General features: G+C 47.1%; 1 protein-coding gene across 4 annotated transcripts in view; it reads left to right on the plus strand.

The window, feature by feature from the left end:
- The first annotated feature begins 5140 nt into the window (after positions 1-5140).
- PIK3R5 (phosphoinositide-3-kinase regulatory subunit 5) overlaps positions 5141-27027 on the plus strand; it is an 82260-nt gene continuing 60373 nt past the window's right edge. For all 4 annotated transcript variants that reach the window (XR_004269646.1, XM_032280301.1, XM_032280302.1 and 1 more), the window contains exon 1: positions 5141-5274. The gene's annotated coding sequence lies outside the window, so the exon portion shown is untranslated. The remainder of the gene's footprint in view (positions 5275-27027) is intronic.

The following is a 27027-nucleotide window of genomic DNA, read 5'->3' on the forward strand; positions in this document are numbered from 1 at the left end:
GCTAATTTTTTGTATTTTTAGTAGAGATGGGGTTAGCCAGGATGGTCTCTCTTTCTTGTTTACATGAAAGGTTAGCATACTATATGTTTCACTGTAGTGTTTTTTAAAAGCATGGTAGAATTCTGTCTTTCAAAATCTGATAGAAGTCAGGCCAAGGCAGGTGGATCATGAGGTCAAGAGATCAAGACCACACTGGCCAACATGGTGAAACCCCGTCTCTACTAAAAATTCAAAAATTAGCTGGGCATGGTGGCATGCGCCTGTAGTCCCAACTACTCAGGAGGCGGAGGCAGGAGAGTTGCTCGAACTCGGGAGGTGGAGGTGGCAGTGAGCCGAGATCGCGCCACTGCACTCCAGCCTGGCAACAGAAAGAGACTCTGTCTCAAAAAAAAAAAAAAGTTAGAAGTCATCCATGAAACTACCAAGACATGGAGACTTTCAAGAGAGATGTTCTTTGATAATTTATACAATTCCCCAGTTATTGGTCTATTCAGGGTGTGTCTTTTCTCAAGTCAATTTCTGGTAATATATCTTACCAGGAAAGTTAAGATATTCAGTAGAAGATGCAAATCCTTCTTTGGTTCAGAGAAAATTTCTTCTGCCCTATTTATTTTTCTCCTCTCTCTCCATGTGGAATTACTGTTACATGCATATTAGACCTCTATAGTCTAGCCATTACAGATCATCATTTCTCTTCTGAATTCTAGGATAAATTTTCAAGCTTCTGTTCTAGGTCATACATTCAGCTTTCTTTAGATCTTCTGTTCATTGTTTCTACTGAGCTTTAAATTTAGCAAATTGAAAATGTTTCCTAATTTTAGTTTGTAATTTCTTAATGATTCTTTGTAATTTCAGTTTGTAATTTCTTAATCCACTGCACTTGCAAGTACAATATCCTTCCAAATATTATTAAAAACATAAAAGAGAAATATGTTAAAATTGTTTTTTCTCTTCTTCTTGTGGAAATTTCATTTAAAAGGAAACTAATTTTCTCTGATCATGTTCCTTTATGTTGAAAGCCTGAATCTTTTTGTGTTCTCATATCACTGGTTTTTCTCTCTTTGCTCATTTTTACCAGGAAGGAATCTATATTTACTCTGGAATAGAAATTGAGGTGGTTCTGCTGATTATCATGAATAGTCAGTAAGTATTCAATCAAGTAAATCAGTGAAGAGAGGTATTTTAAGCAGGTGGAACAGAGAGGGAAGAACATGAAGATAAAAAAGTCCAATGTTAGCCAGGTACAGTGGCTGACACCTGTAATCCCAGCACTTTGGGAGGCCAAGGTGGGAGAATCATTTAATCCTAGGAGTTTGAGACCAGCCTGGGCAACATAGCAAGATTCCGTTTCTACCAAATCATAATAATAATAAGCCAAGCATGCCTGAGCCAGGAGTTTGAGACTGCAGTGAGCTCTGATCATGCCACTGCACTGGGTGACAGGGAGACCAATGTGGATTGTCTTTTCCCACATATTTTATGTACTGGGATATAATTTACAAAGAGAGAATATGCAACTTTTAAGTGAACACCTCACTAACTTGTTCATAGGTACACACCATTTAGCCACCATCAAGATAAAAATACCACCCCAGAAAGTTCACTCTCTGTCCACTTTCTGGTTAAATTGTTCCCTGCTGCCAAGATAATTATCATTCTGACTCCTGTTGCTATAGATTAGTTTGCTGGTTCTTGAACTTCATATAAATGGAATCTTGCACTATATTTTCTTTTGTGTCTGGCTTCTTTTGCTCAACATAATTTTTGTGAGATTCACCTATGTTGACACATACCTCAGTCATTTATTCCCTTTTACCGCTGAGTAGCATTCCAATGTATGGATATCCCACACTTAAAAAAAAATGCATTCCACTGTTAATGATATTTGGATTGTTTCCAGTTTGGGGCTATTAAAAACAAAGTTGCTATAATCATTCATATATAAATTTATATATATATTTATTTATAAATATATACATGTTTCTGTGGGGATATATACATTCATTTATCTTGGATATATACCTAAGAGTGAAATTTCTGGGTCCTAGGTAGATGTATATTTAACTTTATTAGATACTGCCAATCAGTTTCCCAAACCTGTTGTGCCATGTTACACTCCTACAGGCAACATATGAGCATTCCAGTTCCTCCAAATCCTTGCCAACATTTAATGTTTTCAGTATGAATTTTAGCTATTCTAATGGCAGTAGTCACTTATGGTTTAAATTTGCATTTCCCCAAAGACTCATCATGTTAGCACCTTTTCATGTGTTTATTGGCCATTCTCATATCTTTTTTTGGTGAAGTGTCTTTTGCCCATTATTTATTTATTTATTTATTTATTTATTTTGAGATGGAGTTTTCTTCTTGTAATGCAGGCTGGAGTGCAATGGCGTGATCTCGGCTTACCACAACCTCCACATTCCAGGTTCAAGTGATTCTCCTGCCTCAGCGTCTCGAGTAGCTGGGATTACAGGCATGTACCACCATGCCTGGCTAATTTTGTATTTTTAGTAGACATGGGGTTTCACCATGTTGGTCAGGCTGGTCTCGAACTCCTGACCTCAGGTGATTTGCCCACCTTGGCCACCCAAAGTGCTGGGATTACAGGCATGAGCCACTGCACCTGGCCTCTTTTGCCCATTTAAAAATTGGACTGTTTGTCTACTACTTTTGAGTTGTGGGAGTTCTTTATATATTCTGGCTATAAGTTACTGGAAACCTTACTATCCACTGGTGAATAGTAATAATGTCAATTAAGATAGGGAAAGCAGGAGAAGGCCCTTAAGAGAAGATGAGGAATTCATTTTAGGGCATGGAGTAATTCAAAGGCTTTCAGGTTGATTATCTAGTTACGGATGTATACAGAACACTTGGGATTATAGATCTGGAGCTCAAAAGAGAAGTCCGGGTGATAGTTTGGGAAGGATCAGCATGATGGGAATGGATGAGATTGCCTAGGGAGAAGAGAAACAGCTTCATCTAAAACCTCAAGCATTGCAATGTTTAAGGGATGATGAAGAAATGAAGCCAGAAGGAGAAAACAGAAATCATGGTCAAGGTGGAGGAGAAGTCAAGGAGGGGATTTTCAAGAAGGAGTGCCAAGTGCTCTAGTGAGGTAAGAAAATGAAACCATTGGAGTTGACATTTGGGGTTTCCCTGGTGGCATTTGTTCAGAGTATTGAGGAATAAACGTAAGATGAGGAAGTAGAGACAGGGGTTGACTACTCTTTGAAAACATTAGGCAGTGAAAGGAAGGAGAGTAATTTCAAATAGCCATACATTTCAAAATAAAGCAACAAAGGAGTTGTACAAAGAGGTACATAATCAGATGCTTAATGAGTGACAGAGGTATCTTTCAGAGTCTTTCCAGCAGCTTTGGGAAGGTGGGAAATGGAGGATGGATAGGTGTCAGGTGCTGATCAGATCTGGGACAAGGAGACACAGACAGAACTCATTGTTGATAGGGTGGAATAACATGCAGGTGGAGAGAATGCCTACTTCTGATGTAGGATGGGATCAAGTTGGCTTCCTGGGATGCTCAGTGCCCTGGGAGTGAGCACCAATAAGTCACTCTGTTGCAGCTTTTCCTCCATTTTCAGAAGCCAGGTGTCTCATAATTCCTCTGGCAGATTGCCTTCCCAAGTGCTCTCCTAATCCAACATTTCCATCTGACACACGCTGTGTCGTTCTTGCTACTGAATTCCTGATTCCAGAGCAGTTCTGCCCTTTTCCTCCTTTGCACCGTCTGTACCTTCCCTCTTCTCCTCTTCCTCCAAATGCCAGTATATTTGTGGTGGAAAAGGTGGGGTCAGGGGAGACAGAGGACTAGGATCCTTATCAAGTCCTCTCTCAGCCCTCCGTGGCTCTGGTTCCTTCTCTGTGAAAGGGTGACGTGTGGGGTCGTGATGGTGGATGAGTTCGGAGAGAGGGTCTGAGTTCCTTCCCACCTCTAGCGATGGCTGGAACCAGGCCTCTGTGTTCACCCAAGGGTGCTTTCTGTTTCTGTCCATTTGGGGAAGTTGCTTTTTCTTGGTATTTCGGGAGTCAGGAAAAGAAAAGTCATTTTCAGAAGAAAAGAGATCCCAGTTCGCATCTCTGAAATCCTCAGGTAGGGCTGCGGCTTTTGACCGACAATAACGTATGACCATGACCTTGTGGCCGAGTTTGCACGCCTCTAACAGATATTATGACACAGAGTTCCATTCAATAGTGGAAGTGGAGATTTCAGCGCTGCCCTTTGTTAACCCTCACATAAAGTGCTATTCTTCATTGCAAGGGCTCTGCAAGCAGTAGCCAATCTTCTTATCCCCATTTTGTAAACGAGGGAAAGGAGGTGTAAGAAGGGCAGTGTCCTGCGGGACTCCCTGAGGAGTGCTTCCAACTCTTGCCACGTCGTCTGTGGAAGAAAAAGGGGAGGCAAGAAAAGGGTCTTGACCCTGGAGGCAGCAACTCCTCACACCTCCACTCCCTTCCCCAGGGGCTGGGAAACAACTCAGGTGACAGTCGCCCACTCAGGTGCCGGCCACGGAGGGCGGGAAGTCCAGCCAGAGGCTGGAGCAGCAGTGCTGAACGCTGGGACTGGCTGGCATTTCTAGGAAGGTCCCTACAGAAGGGTGCAGGTCAAGATCCCGTCCGCACAAAAGGGGTGCAGGCATTTTAAGGGTTAAGAGCACCCAAAGAAAATAGAAATAGGAAGAGGAAGTGGGTCGCAGTGAGAGAAGGAAGCAGCTCGTCGGAGCTTCCTCTTTCTCGTCTTTCCCCGAAGCACCCCCCACCCCAGGCCTGTCCCCCTGCTTCCCCCAGCCCTGCTGCGGGGCCAGAGCCGCGCTTCGGACGCGGGGGCCTAACCTCCCCTCAATGCTGGGGTCTCGCTGGTGCTCCGCGCGGGCGCCCCTCAGGCCAAGGCCGTGCACCGGCCTGGGTCTGCTTCTTCCGAGGGCTGGCGAGTCAGCGCCAGGGCTGCTTCTCCGATGCCCTGCGGACTGGGGGCCGTGACCCAGAGGATGCGGGGCCCCGCGCGCACCTGGCTGATGCGCACCAGGTGGCGGGAGAGGCCGGCTCCGCGGTCAGCCCCGCCCGGCCCCGCCCGGCCCCGCCCCCGGACAGGCCCCGCCCCGGACAGGCCCCGCCCCCGCCCGCCGGAGGAGCCCAGGCGAGGCAGATGCTGGGGCGGGCCGCGCGGCTCCAGCTGGGGCGCGGTGGTCCCGACGGTCACCCGAATCGCAGGGAGTCGCCACTGGAGAGGGGCTCGGCGCCCGGCGGGGACGGCAGGTGTGTGGCTGGGCGGCCAGGGCGGGTACGGAGGGCACGCGTGCGAGCTCCAGGCAGAGCCGGAGCAAGCTGGGGACCGTCGGGCAGAGTGGGCTGCACCGAAGCACGGGGCTGGACAGGTCCTGCTGTCTTCGGGCCCCGTGGACAGGGCCCACGCCGGGGCAGCGGGTCTGCAAACCTGCGCTCCAGGTCACCCCAGAGACTTAATGGGCGTCACGGGGACCCCATATCGTTATCCGAGTAACCTCTGCCGTGCGCCTCTGTGCAACTGTGTCCTCAGCCTCCTGCCTCCGACACAGGTCGCCCTGTGTCGTGGGGTCAGGGACCCTGCCAGCTCTGGCAGGGAACTGCCCGTGAGCGTGGGCATCAGGGCTTCCTGTGCCGTCAGAACCCGGGAGTTATGGAAGTGCCGGGGTAAGGCGCCCTCCGTCGAGCTCAGCCTGCTAATTAGCCAGCCTTGGCCCCAGACGCGGCTGCTCTCCTAGAGAAATGCACGCTTGCCATTCTCAGAGGATCTGTGTTTACACACTGGGCTTCCCCGCGTGACTGTGTGTGTATGTGTGCATGTGCGTGCGCGCATGCTGGCCCATCCCGGCGTGGGGTAAATACACAAAAAGTTCAGGTCAGTAGGAGGAAGGAGATTGTTCAGAAGGAAAAGGAAGGCGAGATTAAAGCAGCAGGATGTGGTATGAGTTAACAAGACTCTGAGTGGAGAGGAGGGTGGGTTCAGGCAGAATGAGGGCTAAAAGTAGGCCAAGCCTGCCTCCAAGGTCCCCTCTGGACTGACACCCTCGTTTTCCTCCCTGTGTTCTCACTCACCCTACACTCTCCTTCCTACCCTCTGGACCACCTGTAAGGCGCTGGCTCCCAGAGCTGACTGCATTCGGGATTCTCTTGGAGCCGGCTCTACAACATGGCTTTCCAGGGATAGGATCTGGAATCTGTATTTTTCAAACATTTTAATGAGCTCCTTAAGTGATGATGCTGAAGCCGTTGCTTGGGAACTAAGCATGATGTGGAAAAGACACCCAAGTTCCAACCAGATCCAGCTGTGTGACCTGCTGCATCACACTGTCCCCCCTGCTGCATCACACTGTCCCCGCAATCCAGCCTCAGTCTCCTTATCTGTAAAATGGACTCTCATACTAACGCACAGAGCTGTGTGGAATTATTATTATTGTTGAGAAAGGGTCTTGCTCGGTCACCCAGGCTGGAGTGCAGTGGCATAATCACAGCTCACTGCAGCCTCAAACTTCCAGGCTCAAGTAATCCTCTACCTCTGCCTCCCATGTAGCTGGGATTATAGGTCAGCACCATCATGCCCAGCTAATTTTTGTATTTTTTTGTAGAGGCAGGGTTTTGCCATGTTGCCCAGGCTGGTCTCCAATTCCTTGAGCTCAAGCAATCCATCTACCTTGGCCTTCCAAAGTGCTGGGATTATAGGCACGAGCCACTGTGCCTGTCCCAGTGTGGAAAATTAAGTGAGGCATGTATGATGAGAATGGCTGCACGCGGGAGATGCTCCATGGATGTTTGTAGAACACTGGCTTCCGTGGTTCCTCAGTGTGGCTGCAGTGGTGTGGATCTTCACCTGGAGACCCATGGAAGACAAGACAGTTTTGGATGGTTGAGCTGTCTTTCTGCTTCACGACACCCTCCCTTGCTTTTTGAAGCTGAATAAGCCAGGACTGTGGGGCCAGGAAGGCTCAGGGTCTTTGTGTGCTGGGCCTCATTGGGGTTTTAAGAACCTCCCTCTTTCATCTCTGGCTTAGGAGAGGGATGATTCATTGTCTTCCCTCCTCAGGCTGCAGTAGAAGCAGACAGTCTCTGCCTCCCTGCTTGCCTTTCCTCCCTCCCATTTACTGCTTATTGTTGCCCTGAAGAGTAACAGGTGACCCAGCTACTAGGGAAGCTTAAGTGGGAGGATTGCTTGAGCCCAGCAGTTTGAGGCTTCAGTGAGCTATGATCACTTCATTGCACTGTAGCCTGGGAGACACAGAGAGACCCTGTCTCAAACAAAAGGAGAATAGATTGGACGCAACTGGTGACGTTGGGTGACAAGAGTGTTTGGGGTTGATGTTGGTGTGAAAATGAGAAGGCAGGGGTGCAGGCTGCTCCATACCCCTGTGTTAGCTGTCCATCAGGGGACTGTTGGCTGGGAAGTGGGAGAGGAGGAGAGCCAGGAGCTGTTTTGCCTGGGCAGTCAAGAGTTTGGAAGCCCCAACTTGGGTTCCACTGAGCGCTCAAGCTGTGCTGACTTGGCCTTTCTTCAAAGAAGCTCATCCCAAGGGGCTGAGCTGGCTGGTCCTATGGGACCTCTGAGAACCAGAGCACCTCTTTGGCTTCAGCTGGTGAGCTAAGAGCCTGAACCAATGTATTAAGAAAGAAAGATGGTCAGGTGTAGTGGTTCATGCCTATAATCCCAGCACTTTGGGAGGCCAAGGCTTTGAGACCAGGAGTTGGAGGCTGCAGTGAGCTGTGATCGTGTCACTGCATTCCAGCCTGGGCAACAGAGTGAGACCCTGTCTTAAAAAAAAAAAAAAAACCCAAAAATAAAATTTAAAAAACAGAGAAAGCTCGTGGAAGAACAAGATAGAGTGATCCTTAGCAAATGAACAGAGAGGTTTAATTTGATTTTTGAGTTTCAGACATAGATGGGGTGGGAGGAGACAAAGGAAATACTACATCTGACTTCTTCCCACAGGGAAGAGGATACCCTCCCATAGCAAACATATATTGTGTAGTAGGATGTTTCATCAATTTGAAGATGTACATATTTTCACATTTGAGCAACACTGAAATCAAGGTGCATGTTACTGTTTATGGCATCTTCCAACTATAATAGGCAACAATATTTCCTCCTAGTGCCACACAAAATAATGGTGCATCTTACAATTGATGACATCTTAGATTCTATTAAATATAATGTATTATTTACAGATTTGGGGGTGTTAGCGATACACAGGTTCACATGGAATTATGTTGTTCTCTTTGCTTTCATACATTAACTTTTCCCGCAGCTCTACCTTCTAAGTATCATAACTTTTTATTGTATTCCATTTTAAAAGGAATCTTTGGCCAGGTATGATGGCTGACTCCTGTAATCTGAGCACTTGGGGAGGTTGAGGCGGGCTGATGACCTGATGTTGGGAGTTCAAGACCAGTCTGACCTGTATGGAGAAACCCTGTCTTTACTAAAAATACAAAATTAGCTGGGCATCATGGTGCATGCCTGTATTCCCAGCTACTCAGGAGGCTGAGGCAGGAGAATCGCTCGAATCCAGGAGGTGGAGGTTGCAGTGAGCCAAGATCGTCCCACTGCACTCCAGCCTGGGTAACAAGAGTGAAACTCCATCTCAAAAAAACAAAACAAAACAAAACAAAAAACAAGAAATCTTTGTAAAATATGCTGCTTGCATTTATAAATGTAGCACATTGGATATGATGTAATAATTTCATGAAATTTTCATCAAATGGTTCTGGCCTGCCATTCTCTTTTGTACCCTGTGTGATTTTGTCCATTCATGGTTCTTTCTCTTTCATCCTGCTCCCCATCCTCTTCTCTTTTGGCTATGACTTCATGCTGTTGGGCACTGTGCTAAGTATGTCATGTCCTTTATTTGCACCGTCACATTCTGAGGTAGCTACAACTATTGGCCCCCATTTCAAATATGAGAAAACTGAGGGCCAAGGCCACATGTGTACGAGGTGCCAGAGCTGGGCTGACTGGCGTCTGCTCTTAACCAGATATGACCAAGCCCAAGTGGTGGCCTAGGTGCTCCTGTAGGTGTCGAGCGCATGCCCCATACAGCACAATTTTGGGGGCATGAATTGTGGCCAGGAGGTGATTTTGTTTGTTTGCCTGCCTCTAGGATAACAGCTAGGTTCTGGATAGTTGAGGTTATTGGTTAAGTGACTTCCAGATAAGTGAATCACAGCTATAGCTAGTTACACCCAAAAGGGGGTTGGGGGCTGCTGAACGGGAAGAAATGGTTGACTTTCTTTCTTTTCTTTTCTTTTTTTCTTTCTTTTTTTGGAGATGGAGTTTCTCTTTGGTGCCCAGGCTGAAGTGCAGTGGTGTGATCTCAGATCACTGCAACCTCCACCTCCCAGGTTCAAGCAATTCTCCTGTCTCAGCCTCTAGCTGGGATTACAGGCACCTGCCACCACAGCTGGCTAAGTTTTGTATTTTTAGTAGAGACAGGGTTTCACCGTGTTAGCCAGACTGCTCTTGAACTCCGGACCTCCAGTGATCCACCTGCCTCAGCCTCCCAAAGTGCTGGGATTACAGGCATGAGCTACTGCACCCTGGCCAAAATGGGTGACTTCCATGGCACAGAGAAGATCCTGGGTCCTTCTTGAGTCTTCTGAGTCTACCAGGTGGGATGCTGGACTTTGGGCACTAGAGTTTGGCATCCGAGGGAGACGCCTTCTTCCATGGGAGCTTCTCTCCTGCTGCCATGGTGATGTAAGATAACACATCTGCTGAGTCACTTTTCTTTTTTATTTTATTGTACTATTACTTTTTTAGATGGAGTTTCGCTCTTGTCACCCAGGCTGGAGTACAGTAGTATGATCTCAGCTCACTGCAACCTCTGCCTCCCGGGTTTAAGTGATTCTCTTGCCTCAGCTTCCCGAGTAGCTGGGATTACAGGTGCCCACCACCACGCGTGGCTAATTTTTGTATTTTTAGTAGAGATGGGGTTTCACCATGTTGGCCAGGCTGGTCTCGAACTTCTGACCTCAGGTGATCTGCACGCCTCAGCCTCCCAAAGTGCTGGGATTACAGGTGTGAGCCACTGCGTGAGTCACTTTTCAGCTGAAAGCCCTGCAGAGCTGCATGTGTCTCCAGAGATGATCCACACCCACCACCCATCCCAGGTCCACCCCTCTTGCTTCCTCTCCCATAGCTCGAGCAGACCTCTGTACCTTTGCAGGTGCTGTTGCTTCTCCCCACATTGCCTTTCCCTGCCTCTGCCTGCCTGGTAAACTGCCAGTTCCTCCTCCAAGCCCAGCTCAAGCCTCATCTTCCGAATCCCTCCCTGATGTCCTTCCTTGCCCCTCAGCTGACCACCCCCTCCTTCATTGTGCTTTCTATGTCTTTGCACTGTGGCACTGACCACCCTGGCCTACCAGTGACCTGGCACAGCTATGACCTGCTCAGCCCGGCCACCTGATGTTCAGCATGGCATTGAGCTGTCATCCTGAAACTCCCTGGGATCTCAGGCAAGGCGTCCATGCACAGCACAGCAGAAGTTGCCAGATCACAAGATGGGGTGGGGGACTGGGCTGGGGGTGGGGTCCAGAGGGAGTGGTATGCTTTTCATTTTCATGTCCTCCGGAGTCATCTTGTAGTTGTTGTTGACCTAGGCAAATGAGCTTGTGTGGTTTCCTTGTGGGGGGCAGGGCTGGAGTGTGAGGGCTAAAGGTGGCCTCACATGGAGTCAGGGGGCCCTGTTTCTGTCAGGCTCCCCCACTCCTAGCCACATGATCTTGGCTAAGTCCACGTTCCTCTCTAGGTGTTCGTGTCCCCATCTGTAAGATGGAAATCTGACATTTGATGCTTTCTGTGGCCCCTGCCTCATCACTAACATTTCACTTGTTCATTCAACATTTCTGCATGGAACTCAGCTTCTGTGTGTCAGGCATGTGCTAGGCTCTGAGGATGCTGAGCAAGACGGGCAATGTTCCTGCCCCGTGGAACTCACAATCTTGTGGACAAGATACGCAACACACATATTGTTTAATTATAATTGTGAGAATTACGGGATACTGTGAGATAACAGAAAGGGAACTCAATATAGTTGGGGGGTTAAGGAAAGGTTTCTCTGAAGAAGTCTTATTTGAGTTGAGACTTGAAAGCTATAAAAGAAAGTCATAACAATGATAATAACAATACCTACCGTTGAGAGAATACTGGCTAAGGGCTCTTTGGGTGCGTTCTCTTCAGCCTTCTTTTCAACAGCTCGTGTGTGGGGTATGTGAGCTCCCTCTCCTGTGAAGATCAGATGATGACACTGCTGGTGAGCACCCTACTCGATGTCTGACACAGACCAGGGACTCATTTCCACTTTCCTCGTCCCCCCTGTATTCCAAGGTCCAGCTTATGAATGCTGAGGTCATAAATACTAATGAGGGACCTGTCTTCTCCTTTCCACTGACCATCACCAGATAACATGTCCCACTCAGGATAGCGTGTCCCACCCACTCAGGGTAGCATGTCCCGCTCAGGAGGCCTCTGCATTTGGGCATCTCTATCAACAGCTCAGGGAGTTCCATCCACAGAAAACTCCATGGTGCTGTTTGCCAGGCCTTCATTGTGTCCCTCTTAGGAGCCGCTGTTCTGGGAGGGTTCAGAAATGCTGCTGGGGATTGTCTGTCTCATCTAGGACATCACTTATCCAGCTTCCATACCCTTCTTCCTCCAAAGCTGTCTCCCCAGAACCATGAAGTCTGTGCAGATGTATCACTGGGTTTTTGGTCTGGGCATGTGTTCCTGTGTGGCTTGGTGGTTTGGCTCTTCTCAGGCAAATCTCCATACAGCCACTTCCACCCAAGCCAGTGAGCCAACCAGCCTCCTGGGGATACGTTCTGCAACAGCCAGATTGCATCTACACTTATGGTCTTCAAGGGTCTCAAACTCTCTCTAGATAGTGGGCCCCTTTGAAAAACTGATGAAAGTGATAGGTCATCTCCTCTCTCATCCCCTAGAAGCACACACACAGTCTTACTCTCTCAAAGTTTTGCATAAAATTCTAAGGTCTTCTTGGATCTCTGCAGTTCACCAAGGGACCCAGGTTAATAACCCCTGTTTTAGAAAACATGACTCTCTCCATGCTGATTTCTTTGGATTATCCCCAGCACAGCTCCCTGTGGGAGGAAGCTGTGGTGAGAAGCAAGCTGGGGGTAGTGATGGATAACGAAAACTGTGTAGAGGATGCCAAAGGCGACTCACTGGTGAGAACACCGAAACGGCATGCTGGGGGCCAGCTCTTGACTGCACACTGGGCCACTGCTCTTATGTTGGATTTCTCACCAAGTTTTGAATTCAGCCCATTTCCAAGATGATTAAAGAGGGAGAGAAAATGTGTCTGTCGTCTCACACATGAATGTAAACAGTCTGTGGATCCCAGAGGCAGGCATGGCTGTTTCTTTGCCACAAAAGTCTACAACCTCTCAAGTTCCCAGGGACTGGCATGAGCTTGGGGCTTTGTTTCTCTGATGCAGTCATAGTTCTTTAGAACCAGTGCCTTGATGTAAAGTGCCATGTGTGAAGGACGTTTTCTTTAATTCCTCATTTCTAAGGAGATTTAAAAGCATGAATGGATGTTACATTTGTCAAATACTTTTTTAAATCATCTACAAGGAAACTCTTGTATTCTTTCACCTTGTGATAGATTTATCTGGCACATTAGGTCATTGGCTTCCACATATTGAGCCCTCTGCATTTCTGGAATAAACTCAATTGGGTCAAGGTGCTTTATTCTTTCAATACTGTGCTGGGTTTGATTTGCTGTGATTTTCTTTAGGATTTTCTTTTCTTTCTTTCTTTTTTTTTTTTTTTTTTTGAAATAGAGTCTCACTCTGGAGTGCAATGGTGCAATCCTGACTCACTGCAACTTCCACCTGCCAGGTTCAAGCAATTCTCATGCCTCAGCCTCCCAAGTAGCTAGGATTAAAGGTACCCACTACCACGCCTAGTTAATTTTTGTATTTTTTGTAGAAACTGAGTTTCACCATGTTCACCAGGTTGCTCTTGAACTTCTGGCCTCAAGTGATCTCCTTGCTTTGGCCTCCCAAAGTGCTGGGATTATAGGAGTGAGCCACCACACCCCAGCCTTTCTTTAGGATTTTTGCATGAATTGACTTTGACGTCTATTTTCCTTTTCTGTGGTGCTATTTTCAGTTTTTGATATGCCGACTTTGCAAACAATTTTGGAAGCATGTTACCTTCTCCTGTGCCCTGTGACAGCTTACAGAGAGACTAGGGAATGAGCTACCTGGAAGCTGGGAGAACGGCTCCTGTCTTGAGGTCTTCCACTATGGGATTCTTGGCTCCCCACTCCCCAAGCTTTCTTCTCTTCTATCTTCCTCAGTCCTCCCAGGCATACACCTGTAAACCTGAGTGCTCTCAGGCTCATGCCTGAGAGCTGTCTTTGATTCTTGGCTTCCAATGTTCAGCTGCTAGGTCCCATGGTTCCTTACTTTATATGCCCTTCAGCTTACAAGAATGCCTATTTCCACGCTGAGCTGGGCAGAGCCATCTTAAGTGCATTCCAGGTGCTGCATTTGGGGGATGCTGATCAGAATTGCTTGAACCTGGCAGGTGGAGGTTGCCGTGAGCCAGGATTGCACCACTGCACTTCAGAGTGAGACTCTGTCTCTTGGTCAGAGAAAGGTGACCAAGATGGCAATGACAGAATACGAAGTCATTAAGAAGTAGTGATGTTTTTCTCCAAGAAGAGAAGATGGGGGAGAAGTGGTATCTGTCTTCAGATGTTTGATGAGCAGTGCCCTTTGAAGAAGGTGAAGACATCTCAATTGGGAGTCATTATCCAGGATGGAAAAGGGATGGTGGAAGAAAAATTATAAGAAAATAGACGTCAGGTCACTAGAAGGAGGATCTTAGAGAAATTCAGAGTAGATCAGCAATGGAATGGGAGGGCTTGTGGCGGTGAGTTTCCCGCTGGGGGAAGTATTCAGGGAAAATACCTGTTATGTTTTGCAGAAATGACAGCAGCGAGAAAGGAGACCAATATAGCTCATTTTTAAAGAGCCTCTAATTCTCTAAATGATGGTGGGCATGTCTGACTGGTTGTGTAAACACTGGTTGTTCTGAGAGCATAATTTGAATTTAAGTAGTTCAGTGACGAATAAACAAGTCCCAAAGCTGGGCAGGTTGCTCACAAATCCCACAGCTCTGCTCACAGCCTGTTTCTCTGTTTCTGGCTGTTAGAAAACTATAGCCATTCGGCCGGCGTGGTGGCTCATGCCTGTAATCCCAGCACTTTGGGAGGCCAAGGCGGGTAGATCACCTGAGGTCAAGAGTTCAAGACCAGCCTGACCAACACTGAGAAATCCCGTCTCCACTTAAAAAAAAAAAAAAAAAATTAGCCAGGCGTGGTGGCGCATGACCGTAATCCCAGCTACTTGGGAGGCTGAGGCAAGAGAGTAGCTTGAACATGAGAGGCAGAGGTTGCAGTGAGCCAAGATTGAGCCAGTGTACTCTAGCCTGGGCAACAAGAGCAAAACTGTGTCTCAAAAAAAAAAAAAAAAAAAAAGAGAAAACCATAGCCATTCCATGGACACTGGGGTCCTCACCCACATCCTCTGCTGGGAGCATTGGCTTTTCTTGGGGTCTCTTGTTCTTGGCTCCTTCTGATACATAGTAAAATAAACTAATTGAACTCCATTTCAAAATCACCTTCCTCTGTGAGTGTCCCAGATAAGATCTTGGGGCCAACCTATCTAACCTCCAGACTGGGCTGGAAATCGATGCCTTCTTGTTCTTGGGGTTTTCAAGTCAACGTTTCATAGGCCTTTGCCCTGTGCATTCACTTCTGTACCGTGCTTGGAGTTTCATTTTGAGAAAACAAAAAGCTCTGAGCTCTCCTTGGCCTGTTATTGTGCTTAAGAGAACACAGGGGGCTGTGGTGTGATGTACGGGCTACAGGATGGGAATAGAAGATGTAATTTCTAGTCCTGGTCCCTAATGTCCTCCTTGTCTCCCTGAGTCTGTATCCTCCTGGACCAATTGGATTCATTGATTCTGACCACCTGTGAGTTTTCAGTGGCTGCTCTCCAAGAGTCGTCTTGCAGGAGCCGCTCTGATGGGCTGAGCAGAGAGGGGACCTGCTGCTTCCCTCATGGTGCCACATTATGGCAGGACTCTCAGTGACTACAAGTCCCTCTTCAGACCCCAGTGGCAGAAACCCCACCCTCCAGCCCATGCTCCTGCCGGAAGTCCTCCTTTCAGGTCACTGGTGCCTCTGTAATGGCAAGTTTCAATAGTCTCTTCCATATCTACATCTTTTTTTGAAGTTTCCATAAATTCTGATGCCCAGCATTTTTTTTTTTTCGAGACAGGGTCTCACTCTGTCACCCAGGCTGGAGTACAGTGGCACAATCACAGCTCACTGTAGCCTCAACCTCCCCGGGCTCAGATGATCCTCTTGCCTCAGCCTCCTGAGTAGCTGGGACTACAGGTGCCTGCCACCACGCCCAGCTAATTTTTTGTGTGTGTGGTTTTTTTTTTTTTTGGTAGAGACAGGATCTCACTACATTGCCCAGGCTGTTCTCCAACTCCTGGGCTCAAGCAATCTACCCACCTCGGCCTCCAAGTCCATGCTGCTTATTTTCACTTGATCCCCTATTTCAACTTAAGCAATGTCCAGAGCCCAACTCTGCATCCACAAAGCAGGCTTCCTCTGCAGACTTCCCCATTTCTGTCTCTATTGAAACCAGACTCCCAGCCTTGAAACCTTGGACTCATCTCTGAGTCCTCCCTCCATCTTCCTTGTTCCCCACTCCCCAGCCAGTTTTGACAGTGCTTCCTTTCCTCATGGTTCTTGTTTCTCTCACTTCCCCATTGTTCTCTCTGCTACCCAATTTGGCTTTCCTCACCAAATATGCCTCTGGTGGGTGCTTTGGACCACAGGCTCTTCATCTCTTCACCAGGAGATTCTTCTTATGAAAACTTCTTTGTCAGTGTTCAGGTAACTGATCACACTCCACTGCATGGGAAAATCCAGAGTCCTTAGTCTTCTGTTCGAGTTTCGAAGTTGAGTCCCACTCCTTTCTCCATGAATCCTCACTCTTTCCTGCAGCCAGACTGCCTACCTCAGTTCCCCCAAGGCTTAACCTGTGTTCCTGCCTCACTCATCCCATTCGCAATGAGGGGAGCTTCCCAACCATTTTGTTCAGCACTGACTCCCCAGTGCCTTGCAGGTGCCAGCATTTATTGTTCAATCGGTGCTTGCTGAATGAATGATTGCCTGGTGGAGCAGCCAGCATGGAAGAGGCCCAGGTCTCGGCCTTGGATGACTGATGATCAGACGGGCTGGGCTGCTCCCCATCTGAGACCTCTGTGGGGTTCAATCATCCTCCCCTCAAAGACCCTCCAGGCATGTCACTGGTCTTCTGTGCACAACTGCAGGGGCCTCAGACACCTGTGGCTTTGTGATTCACTATGGGCAAGGCAGGTGTTCTCCTCTGGGCTTCAGACCCCCGAGCCTCTTGCAAGCTTCAGGTCCAAAATCCAGGTGCTGAGAACCCTCTCCTTGGGAATCTTCTTTTTGAGACAGAGTTTTGCTCTTGTTGCCCAGGCTGCAGTGCAGGAGCACAATCTCGGCTCACTACCACCTCTCTGCCTCCCAGGTTTAAGCAATTCTCCTGCCTCAGCCTCCCAAGTAGCTGGAGTTACAGGCACCTGCCACTATGCCAGGCTAATTTTTGTATTTTTGGTAGAGGCAAGGTTTCGTCATGTTGACCAGGCTGTTCTCAAACTCCTGACCTCAGGTGATCTGCCCTCCTCAACCTCTCAAAGTGCTGGGATTACAGGTGTGACCCCCGCGTCTAGCCAGAATCTTCTTAACACCCTCCCATTTAGTTAGATTTGAGAAGAGCTAAGTCTGAGAGCAGGGGAAGCCCTGGGGAACCTTCCCCCACAAGCCACTCCCAGTCTGGTGACAGCTTCTGCATAAGAGCCTGGGGAAGTGTCTGTTTGCAACACGGTGTTTACAAGGCAGAGGGGCTTCCTGTCCCGCCCATGCCAGGCTGTGGGGCAATCGGGGCAATCGGGAGCTGTGTTTTCAGAGGGAGTAAGGCAAAGAAACTGTTGAGGATTTCTGGGGATTCTTCAAACATCTCCAGGTTGTGCCTGGCCTACTTGACCCTGGAGGACAAGGGAGATATAAAACTCAGGTGTGAAATTTAAAGTATTACTAACTGGTCAATTTGCGTATTGTCCTTTGCAGCTTGCAAAAATACAAAGCTTTTTTTTTTTTTTTTTTTTTTTTAAACAAATGTGGCTCTCTCTCTGAGTCTAATGTGGAATGTTTTGGAGCAAAAAAAGGCTTCTTTTTCTCACTCCAAAGCAGGGAGCATGGGTCAGAGTAAGCAAGGACAAGATTATTTCTTTTCTTTTTCTAATTTTTTTTGAGACGATGTCTCTGTTGCCAGGCTGAAGTGCAGTGGCTCGATTTTGGCTCATTGCAAGCTCTGCCTCCCAGGTTCAAATCATTCTCCTGCCTCAGCCTCCTGAGTAGCTGGGACTACAGGTGCCTGCCACCATGCTCGGCTGGTTTTTGTATTTTAGTAGAAATGGGGTTTCACCATGTTGGCCAGGATGGTCTCAATCTCCTTGTGACCTCGTGATCCTCCTTCATCAGCCCCCAATGCTGTGGGGTTAAAGGTAAGAGGCCCCCCCCCCGGTTTTTTTTTTTTTTTTTTTTTTGAAAGGGAGTTATGCTTTGCACAGGAAAGAGGGCTTTCTGGGGGAAGGGGAGAGCAGTGGAAATGACTCCCTAGGAGAGGTACCTACCCGATTCCAATTCAGAGCTCATGCATGATGGAGAGTGACACTCTCTCTGTGCATATCTGAGAAATGGGCTGAGGAGGCTGACGCTGGCCCCTCTGTCTCCTCCAAAGACTGTGGCAGCCCTGGGCACACACCTCCCATCTTGGAACCATTGCTGTGGCACTCATAGAAACACGAGCTTGTGTCCAGAGCCCCTTGTTGTCTCTTGGGCCCCAGTAAAAGTATCTGGAAAGGTCTTGGAAGGTGGGTTGGGCTCTCTCGGCCCTGGGGACAGGAATATAATCCATTTCTCCTCTTCAGTGGGTGGGTGACCCAAGAGTCGGTGATGGAAAGATGGGGCTCACTCTTACCACCTGACTTCTGAAGACCTGAGGTGGTTTTTAGTGGTGAATCCTTCCTCTGAACCCATTTTATGCCAAGTGTGAGCTGCCTAGCTGCGGGGCCAAGGTGATAAGGCTCCTGTGAGTTCAACACATTAGCCTGTGGGTCACGATGCTACGACAGTTGTTGGTGTGAGGAAGTTTGCCTTAATGTGCAAAAACAGAGAAAAATAAGGGCGCAGCCCTTCAAAGGACTTGCTAATAAAAACCTCCCACTTGAGAGAGGCAGAGGTTAAAGGGTGGGGTTGAGGAGGGAGATGATGGGTGGAAGTGAACAAGGGCTAGTCTTGTGTAGGCGTCAAGAAAACACATTTCTGAACTAGTGAGGCTACTTAGCTCAGGTCCAAAACATATGAGATATTTGGGCGTTGGTTCAGAAGGTTGTTCTGGAAGATACTTGAGTGGCCTAGGAAAATAGATGGTGAGGACTTGTGGAAGTTGATGCAAGCAAGCCCTCGATGCTGGACCATGTAATGGATGCAAGGAATAATGAAGGAGGTGTCCAAATTCCCATTCCCCATTCTCTTAACTGTGGCCCAAGGCACTGTGCTATCATGGTTAAGCACTCTCCTCTGAGATAGACGTAGCTGGTCAAGAATGCTCCTTCCTGGGCATGGCTCAACTTTGCCAGATTCCCATCAAGGCTCCTGTCCAGGGGCTGTTGAAGGCATTGAGTTGTGGCCGTGGTCATCATGTCATAATGGCCACAGATGCACCTTGGGTCCAGAGCTCAGTGGCCTCAGAGGGTCCCATCTTTCCTTCGCCCCCTACCCTTCCTGCATTTCAAAGCTGTGGCTTACTTCTCATTGGCTGTGTTACTCCTAAGATCTGCTCAGTAGATGGAGGTGAAAACATTATTTTTCACTAAAATATCTGACTTTGTTTAAGGAGAAAAAAAATTTGTAATGTTCACAATTTATTCTCATGGTACTTTATTGACCAGTAAGAGTTTATCTCTAATTCATTTGTAAAAATATTACTCTCTCAACTTGAGTTGCTTCAATACTAGCTGGCCAGCCCAGTTTGCTGCAGTGAATATCTGGCCTTTAAATAACTCGATCCCTGCTTCTCTCCCTAGAATAGGGCATGTAGAGGTGGGCACTCCATGCAGAAAACCTGTGCTCCAGAAGTCATCTCTGGAAGATGACTTCACCTTTTATGAGGTGTCTCCATTAAGGAAATTTTGGGTATACCATGTGGTCTTTAGCTAAGTCAGACCACAAACCATACTCTACAAATTTAGGGGAAATCCACCAGCTGTAACTAAATGACATAGTAACAGACAAACAAAAAACATGATCTCTCTTATTAGATAACTCGCTATTCACTAACATATTAGTTGGTCTACTGGTTTCTCTGTTGGATTGGAGAGACCCAAAATGATAGTGGTTTAAACAAGATAGAGGTTTATTTCTGTCTCATGTAGCAAGCTGGGCATAAGTGATCCAGACTTCACATGACAGCTTTATAGGTTGGGAACCAAAGTTCCTTTTGTGTTCTTTCTCTGCCTTCTTCCACATGCAGCTCTCATCTCATGGTCCATGATGGCTGCTACAGCAATGCCATCACATCTGCATTCCAGCTGGCAGTAGGGGGAAAGGGAAGAGAAGGGCATGCCTCTTCCTTCTAAAAGCATGATTTGGAAATTGCACTTTTCATATTCCTGTAGCCAGAATGTAGTCATGGTCATACTTAGTTACAAGAGTCTGGGAAATGTGATCCAAAATTTCTAAAAGTTATATTCCTATAGAAGAAAGAAGAATAGACATGGAAGAACAATTGAGTCTCATCCACATCTGAACTTTGTGAAAATCTTCACTGTTATATAGATGTTCTTTATCCCTTCTGTTGTGAAGCATGCATGCCTTCTAAGCCCTTCTGAAAACTGTTAATAAAAATAGCATGCTACACCAAAAGGTGGAATTAACCCAAATGTCCATTGATGGATGAATGGATAAACAAAATGTGTACAGACATTTAATTGAATATTATTGATCCTTAAAAAGGAATGAGATTCACACACATGCTACCATATGCATGAATGTTGAAGACATTATGCTAAGTGAAGTAAGTCAGACACAAAAGGACAAATACTGTATGACTCCACCTATATGCGGTAGCTAGTATAGTCAAACTCATAGAAACAGAAAGTAGATTAGAAGTTATCAGAGGCTGGGGGGAGAAGCGGTGGGAGTTAGTGTTTATTGGGTATGGGGTTTCAGTTTGGGAAGACGAAAAAGTTCTGTTGCTGGATGGTGGGGATGGTTGCACAAGAATGTGAATGTATTTAATGTCACTGAACTGTACACTTAAAAAAACTGTACACCCAACCTGCAGAATGGGAGAAAGTATTTGCAAACTATGCATCTGTCAAAGGTCTAATATCCAGAGTCTATAAGGAACTTAACAAGCAAAAACCAAATCCCCCCATAAAAACAGGCAAAGGACATGAATGGACACTTCTCAAAAGAAGACATACACACGACCAACATACATATGAAAAAAAAATGATAGTCATCATTAATCATGAGGGAAATACAAATCAAAACCACAGCCAGATACCATCTCACACCAGTTAGAATGGCCATTACTAAAAAGCCAAAAAAACAACAGATGCTGGAGAGGCTGTGGAGAAAAGGGTCATTTACACACTGTTCGTGGGAATGTAAATTAGCTCAACCATCCTGGAAAGCAGTTGGGAGATTTCTCAAAGAACTTAAAACAGAGCTATCATTTCACCCAGGGATCCCATTACTGGGTATATTCCCAAAGGAAAATAGCTCATTATACCAACAAGACACATGCGTTCACGTATGTTCATCACCACACTATTTGCAATAGCAAAGACATGGAATCAACTTAGATACCCATCAGTGGTGGACTGGATAAAGATAATGTTGTACATATAAACCATGGAATACTATGCAGCCATAAAAAGGAATGAAATCATGTCCTTTGCAGCAACATGGATGGGGCTGGAGGCCATTATCCTAAGCAAATTACTGTAGGAATGGAAAACCAAATACCACATGCTCTCACAAGTAGGAGCTAAACACTGAGCACATATAGACATAAACATGGGAGCAATGGACATTGTGGACTCTCAGAGGGGGGAGGGAGAGCTGGGTAAAGATGGAAAAAACCTCCTATTGAGTACTATGCTCACTACCTGGATGCAATATCCTATATAACGAACCTGCACTTGTATCTAAAATAAAAGTGGGAATTTAAAAAATACAATGGTAAATTTTATATGGCATATATTTTGCCACAATCATGCTATAAAGAACCAAAGGCAGGGCTCTCTGGCATTTTAGTACCAATGTCCCTACAGATGAAGCTACTCAACGCCCTGTGGGTGAGGTTATTAAGCCAGTGATGACGCCATCTGTCTGTGTTATTCATATTTTTTACATTGTCATGAGACTATATAGCAAGACTTGCCAAAATTCAGATATGCTATTTTTGTGGCTTTTCTGGTATTAGCTCTTTAGTCAGTGCATCCATTGATCCCTATTGGCTGCTGGTGGTTCCTGGATCCTTCCCTTAGCATTCACAAACTTCCTCTTAAATTAAATGTGTAGAGAATGTCGCCAGGGGATTGGTGGACTCACACATGTTCTTTTAAGGATTGCACTTAAAATTTTTTTTTTAATTTTTTATTTCCATAGATTTTGGGGGAACAGGTGGTATTTGGTTACATGAGTAACTTCTTTAGTAGTGATTTGTGAGATTTTGGTGCACCTATCACCAAGCAGTATACACTGAGCCCAATTTGTAGCCTTTATCCCTTACCCCCTTTCCTCCTTCCCCCACCAAGTTCCCAAAGTCCATTGTGTCATTCTTATGCCTGGGCATCTTGATAGCTCAGCTCCCACTTATGAATAAGAACATATGATGTTGGGTTTTCCATTGCTGAATTACTTCACTTGGAATAATGGTCTCCAATCCCATCCAGGTTGCTGCAAATGCCATTGCAGAATTCCACTTTTTTTTCCTGTTCCCCAAGATGAGCACAGTCTTTTCTAGTCTATTTCTGTCTTTCTCTGGGTCTGTCTCTCATACATCTTTCATTTTCTCTGAGTCTTCAAAGATCATCGCTAGCGGCTCCCTTTCACAACTTCCAGTTTCTTTATGACTCTGAGATGCATTTATTCTCTTCTGCAATCTTATACCTATTTTCAGCAGCAAGCCTCCCTATTTGGCATCAGATGTCTCAATATCGGGCCCTTCCCCCGCAATCTGCCTTTCACCTTGTGGCTGGTGCAACCTTCTAAATCCCAAAGCTGAACACCAGCTCGAAATTTACCAATGGCTCCTCATGGCCCTTGAGTAAACCCCTAAGCACTTAGCTTGGCATATAAGGCTGTCCACAGTCTACCATGCCAGCCCATGCAGCTTTATCTCCCCGCGTGCCCTGTGTCATGCTTACCCTTCTTCCCTAAAGGCACCATGCTGTCTCCCGCCTCTTGCCTCTGCTTGTTTTCCTGCCATTACTCCTGAATCTCGTCCAGGGCAGCTCCTCCCTCCTTCCTGAAATGTTATCTCAGGAGTCACTTTCTGACGAAGCTTTGCTAATTGACATTCTCCCTCCTCCAAGTTCCTATCGCACCTGTCCTGTGTTAGCCTCCACTGGGACACCGAACCCATTGCGTAGTTTCTAGGTTTGAGGGTTATTTTGGATGGTGCTGCTCTGAACTTCCTGGTGCATGCCCACGGGGCGTGTAGCTAGGTGTCATATACCTGGGGCCGGGAGCATGCCAAAGCTGGATGCCGAAGCTGAGCTTTTGTAGGGACTGCTAGAGGATCTTCCCTTGGGTACGTTGCCGTACTGGCGCACATTCCCCGCAGCAGTTGTGAGGGTTCGTGTGATTTCATATCCTCACAACGGTGTTGTTCCCCTGTTTCATTTTGGCCCTTCTGCTGGGCATGTGGTGGTACTGCCCTGTGGCAGGAATGTGCATTTCCTTTCTGACTGATGAATCGGAGCCCCTTTCCACATGTTTAGTGGCCATTTGGACACCCCCTTCTGCGAAGCGTCTATTCAAGCCTTTTGTCCAGCTTCCTATTGGGTTGTCTTTTTCACGTTTTCCTGTTTCTCCCGCCACATTGTGTAGTGACCTCTCAGAAGTCCACGCCCCGCCTGCCCATGAGCTCTGTGAGATTTCTGGACCCCCAGTGAAATCCCTCAAATAGTAGACCCTCAATACATGTTTTCTGCTGACTAAATATACCATCTCTGATTCATGCTTTTCAGTGGGTTAACCATTCTCCTTACAATGGTAAAGCTCATACCGGTAAAGCTTTAGCTCCTACTTACAAGTGGAGGAAAAGATGGAGGCAACATACGAGTGGATTTCGGCTTTCTTTCACGCATCTATCACTGCCTTGAGTTACTGGCCTGATTTCTCCTGGTTTGGGCTCTGAAAATAGCTTTATGGGCCCTTTTTCATGTACGCTGCATTTTTCTTAAGGCTTGCTTTCATGAGATACTCTCTCTCTTTTGTATTGTTCTCACTTGGGGACCTCAATTCCATCTTGACGTATGTCCCAGGAAGTCACGCTGGCCCCCCTTCACATTTCCCCCTCTTTTCTCCCTTGTGACACTCTCTGACTTGCCTTCAGAGCTTAATTTTCCATTTTCTTTCCCTGTTAAGCCACCCTCTATGACTTCCAGCCTCTTCTTGTTGTTTTTTTTAATAGACTAGATGTGCAAGGAAACAATTCCCAGCCTGTGGGATAGCTGCTTTCATAAAGCCTATGACTTGCATCTGACTACGCCCAGCATTTTCTTCCATGATGACTACAAACCCTGAAGTCATAGGTCCTTTTTTCCCCATTTTTCTCTCACTTCTATTTTACAAAGCTGTCATTGTTCTTGGTGAGACCTAAAGGCAGGAGATAGGATGGTAATCTCTCTCATCACTAACTTCAGCTTCCAACAGATTAGGTGACCAGGGGAGCAGGGATTCATCTAGAAGCCCAGCTCTAACCTAATGAGCCATCTAGCTGCTACCCAGGCAAAGATCCTGCCAGCTCTAGACCTTGGCTCTGGGTTCATTTTGATGCATGTGAGAAAAGCCACATCCCTATCTCAGTCAGGCAGGGTGTGTGATCCCATGTGCTTCTTTCTCATCTTTCTTCAAATCTCTTCATCATTTACTCATTCATTCATTCATTCATTCATTCAGCAAATATGTGCCAGGCATTCAGCTGAGCCCTCATGGAGGTCACATTCTAATGGGGCTGGGAGTGTGAGAAAGATAATGAGCACAATACGAAAGGGAAATGTATCCGGTGTCCATTGGTGAGAGGGATGTGGGAAAAAGTAAGGTGGGAGGCAGCAGAGATGGGCTTGTCAGGAGTCCTCCTTGAGAACAGAAGATGGGAAAGAAGTGAGGGAGCGAGCCAGGCAGACACCGAGGAGGAGAGGAGCCCCCAGGCAGAGAGAACGGCAGGCACAAAGGTTCCGAGGCAGGAGTGGGCTGCTGTGTTGCTGTGGTCATTTGAGTCCTCAGAACGTGGCAGCACACATGCTGGCATATGGGCAGCTCGGCACATGAAGTGAAGGACAGTGTGTGGTTATCTTTGCATCTACCACAGCATCCAGCAAAGCTTCTTGTGGTCATATGCACTTGGTAAGAAAGGTTTTTATTTGAGTAAACACACTTAGGTCAGACAGCCTCTGAGGGCCCCTCTGCCTCTGAACCGCTGTGATAATCTTAGGTGCCTGGTGGATGGCACTGTCCCCTAGTAGCTGTCTTAGGTGCCTGGTGGATGGCATTGTCCCCTAGTAGCTGTCTTAGGTGCCTGGTGGATGGCACTGTCCCCTAGTAGCTGTCTTAGGTTCCTGGTGGATGGCACTGTCCCCTAGTGGTTTTCTTAGGTGCCTGGTGGATCGCACTGTCCCCTAGTAGTTTTTTTAGCTCCCTGGGAGATGGCACCGTCTCCCAGTAGTTTTCTTAGACTCCTGGTGGATGGCATTTTCCTCTAGTAGTTTTCTTGGCTGCCTGGTGGATGGTGCCATCTTCTAGTAGTTTTCTTAGTGCCTGTCGGATGCCACCATAGTATTTTTCTTTCTAGTAGTTTTCTTTCTAGCTTTTTCATCTGGACTTTTCTCAGTACATGGTCCCGTGGCTTCTGGGCATGTGACCTGTCTTGGTAAGGGGGTGGTGCTCACACCAGATGTGTGTGTTCCAGATACTATTGCTGTGTAACTACCCCAAAATGCAGTGATATAAGATTACAACCATTTTATTATGGATTCTGTGGGCCAGGAATTTGGGCTGGGGACAGTAGAGATGACTCATCTGTGTTCAGTGATGTCTGGGGTCTCAGCTGGGAAGACCAAACAGCTGGTAACTGAAACTAAATGAGAACGCCTACAAGGGGACTCTCTCTGTGGCTTGGGCTTCCTTACATCATGGCAACCTCCAGATGGATAGTCTAATTTCTTACTCTATGGCTCAGCGCTCCGAGTTCAAATCTTCTACCAAACAAGACAGTAGCTGCATTGCTTTTAGTGACCTAGCCTTGGAAGCCACATAGCATCATTTCCACTGTAATCTATTGATTGTAGCAGTCACAAGCCCACCCAAATTTAAGAGGATAGAAATTGATTTCACCTCTTGATGGAGAAGTGGCAAGGCTGTGACGTAAAGAAGTTATGGGATGGGAGACATTGTTGGGACCATCTTTGGGACATAAAATTTTTTTCTTTTGAGATGGAATCTCACTCTGTCACCAGGCTGGAGTGTCGTTGTGTGATCTCGGCTCACTGCAACCTCTGCCTCCTGGGTTCAAGTGATTCTCCTGCCTCAGCCCCTGAGCAGCTGGGACTACAGTGCATGCCACCACGCCGGCTAATTTTTGTATTTTTAGTAGAGACAGAGTTTCACCATACTGGCCAATATGGTCTCGATCTCTTGACCTCATGATCCGCCTTCCTTGGCCTCCCAAATGGCTGGGATTACAGGTGTGAGCCACCATGCCTGGCCTGGGACATAAAATCTTATAAGTACTTTCTATTTTTCTGGGGAGGAGTTCTCATTTTTCTGTTGTCTCTGGACTACGGTGGATTTGAGATGTCTGCTCTGCCTCCAGTCTGGCAGAAACTCCCAGTGCAAGGTGGTTGCTGTGATGCCCAGCCTTGCTCTTCTGTGTGCTGCTGGCAGTGCTGTCCCAGGCTCTCTCTGGGTCACCAGTGAAGCCTTCCCTATGAATAAGGAGTAGCCAAGGGGCCAACAGGAGGGCATACAGCCCTGAGACCAGTTTCTCATGCCCTGAAGCATGTGAGTGTATGTGTGGCTGGGGTGGGAGGCAGACCTATTGATTGTTAGGGAAGAATCTTTTGGAGCTGCTGTCAATCAAATGCCCCACCCCAGTGGCTGGTTTCCTCGCACCTCTCCTGGGCCTTAGCTGTGCCTCCTGAGTGTGTGTGGGAAACCAGGGCCTGCTTAGGAGTGAGTGTTCCTGCAGCTGGTGAGAACCCATAGCCCTGCTTCGAAGTGGGATGAGGGGCCGAGCCAGGGTTTGGCTAGAAGCCCACCACAGCTGAAACAGTGAGTAAGGTTTGCCGGCTTGCTGGACTGCTCCATAGCAGGGCTTCCTGGACCCCCAGGGACCAGCATCTTCCTGGAGAGGAAGAGCCTCTTCCACACCCTGACTTACTCAAGTGTATTCATTTGCTGTGGACTTGCTGGATATTCATCTGCTAACCTCAGCAGGAAACTGCAGAACGTAAGGGCGTAAGTGTAGGCCATTTTTCCCCAGTCACATGTCTCAGTGCCTAGGTGTAGGTCCCTGGATATAGTTACCTGTGTGCTACTATCACAA

The sequence above is a fragment of the Sapajus apella genome, unplaced genomic scaffold, assembly GCF_009761245.1.
Source record: "Sapajus apella isolate SASKATOON/1434 unplaced genomic scaffold, GSC_monkey_1.0 scaffold12, whole genome shotgun sequence".
NCBI lineage: Eukaryota > Metazoa > Chordata > Mammalia > Primates > Cebidae > Sapajus > Sapajus apella.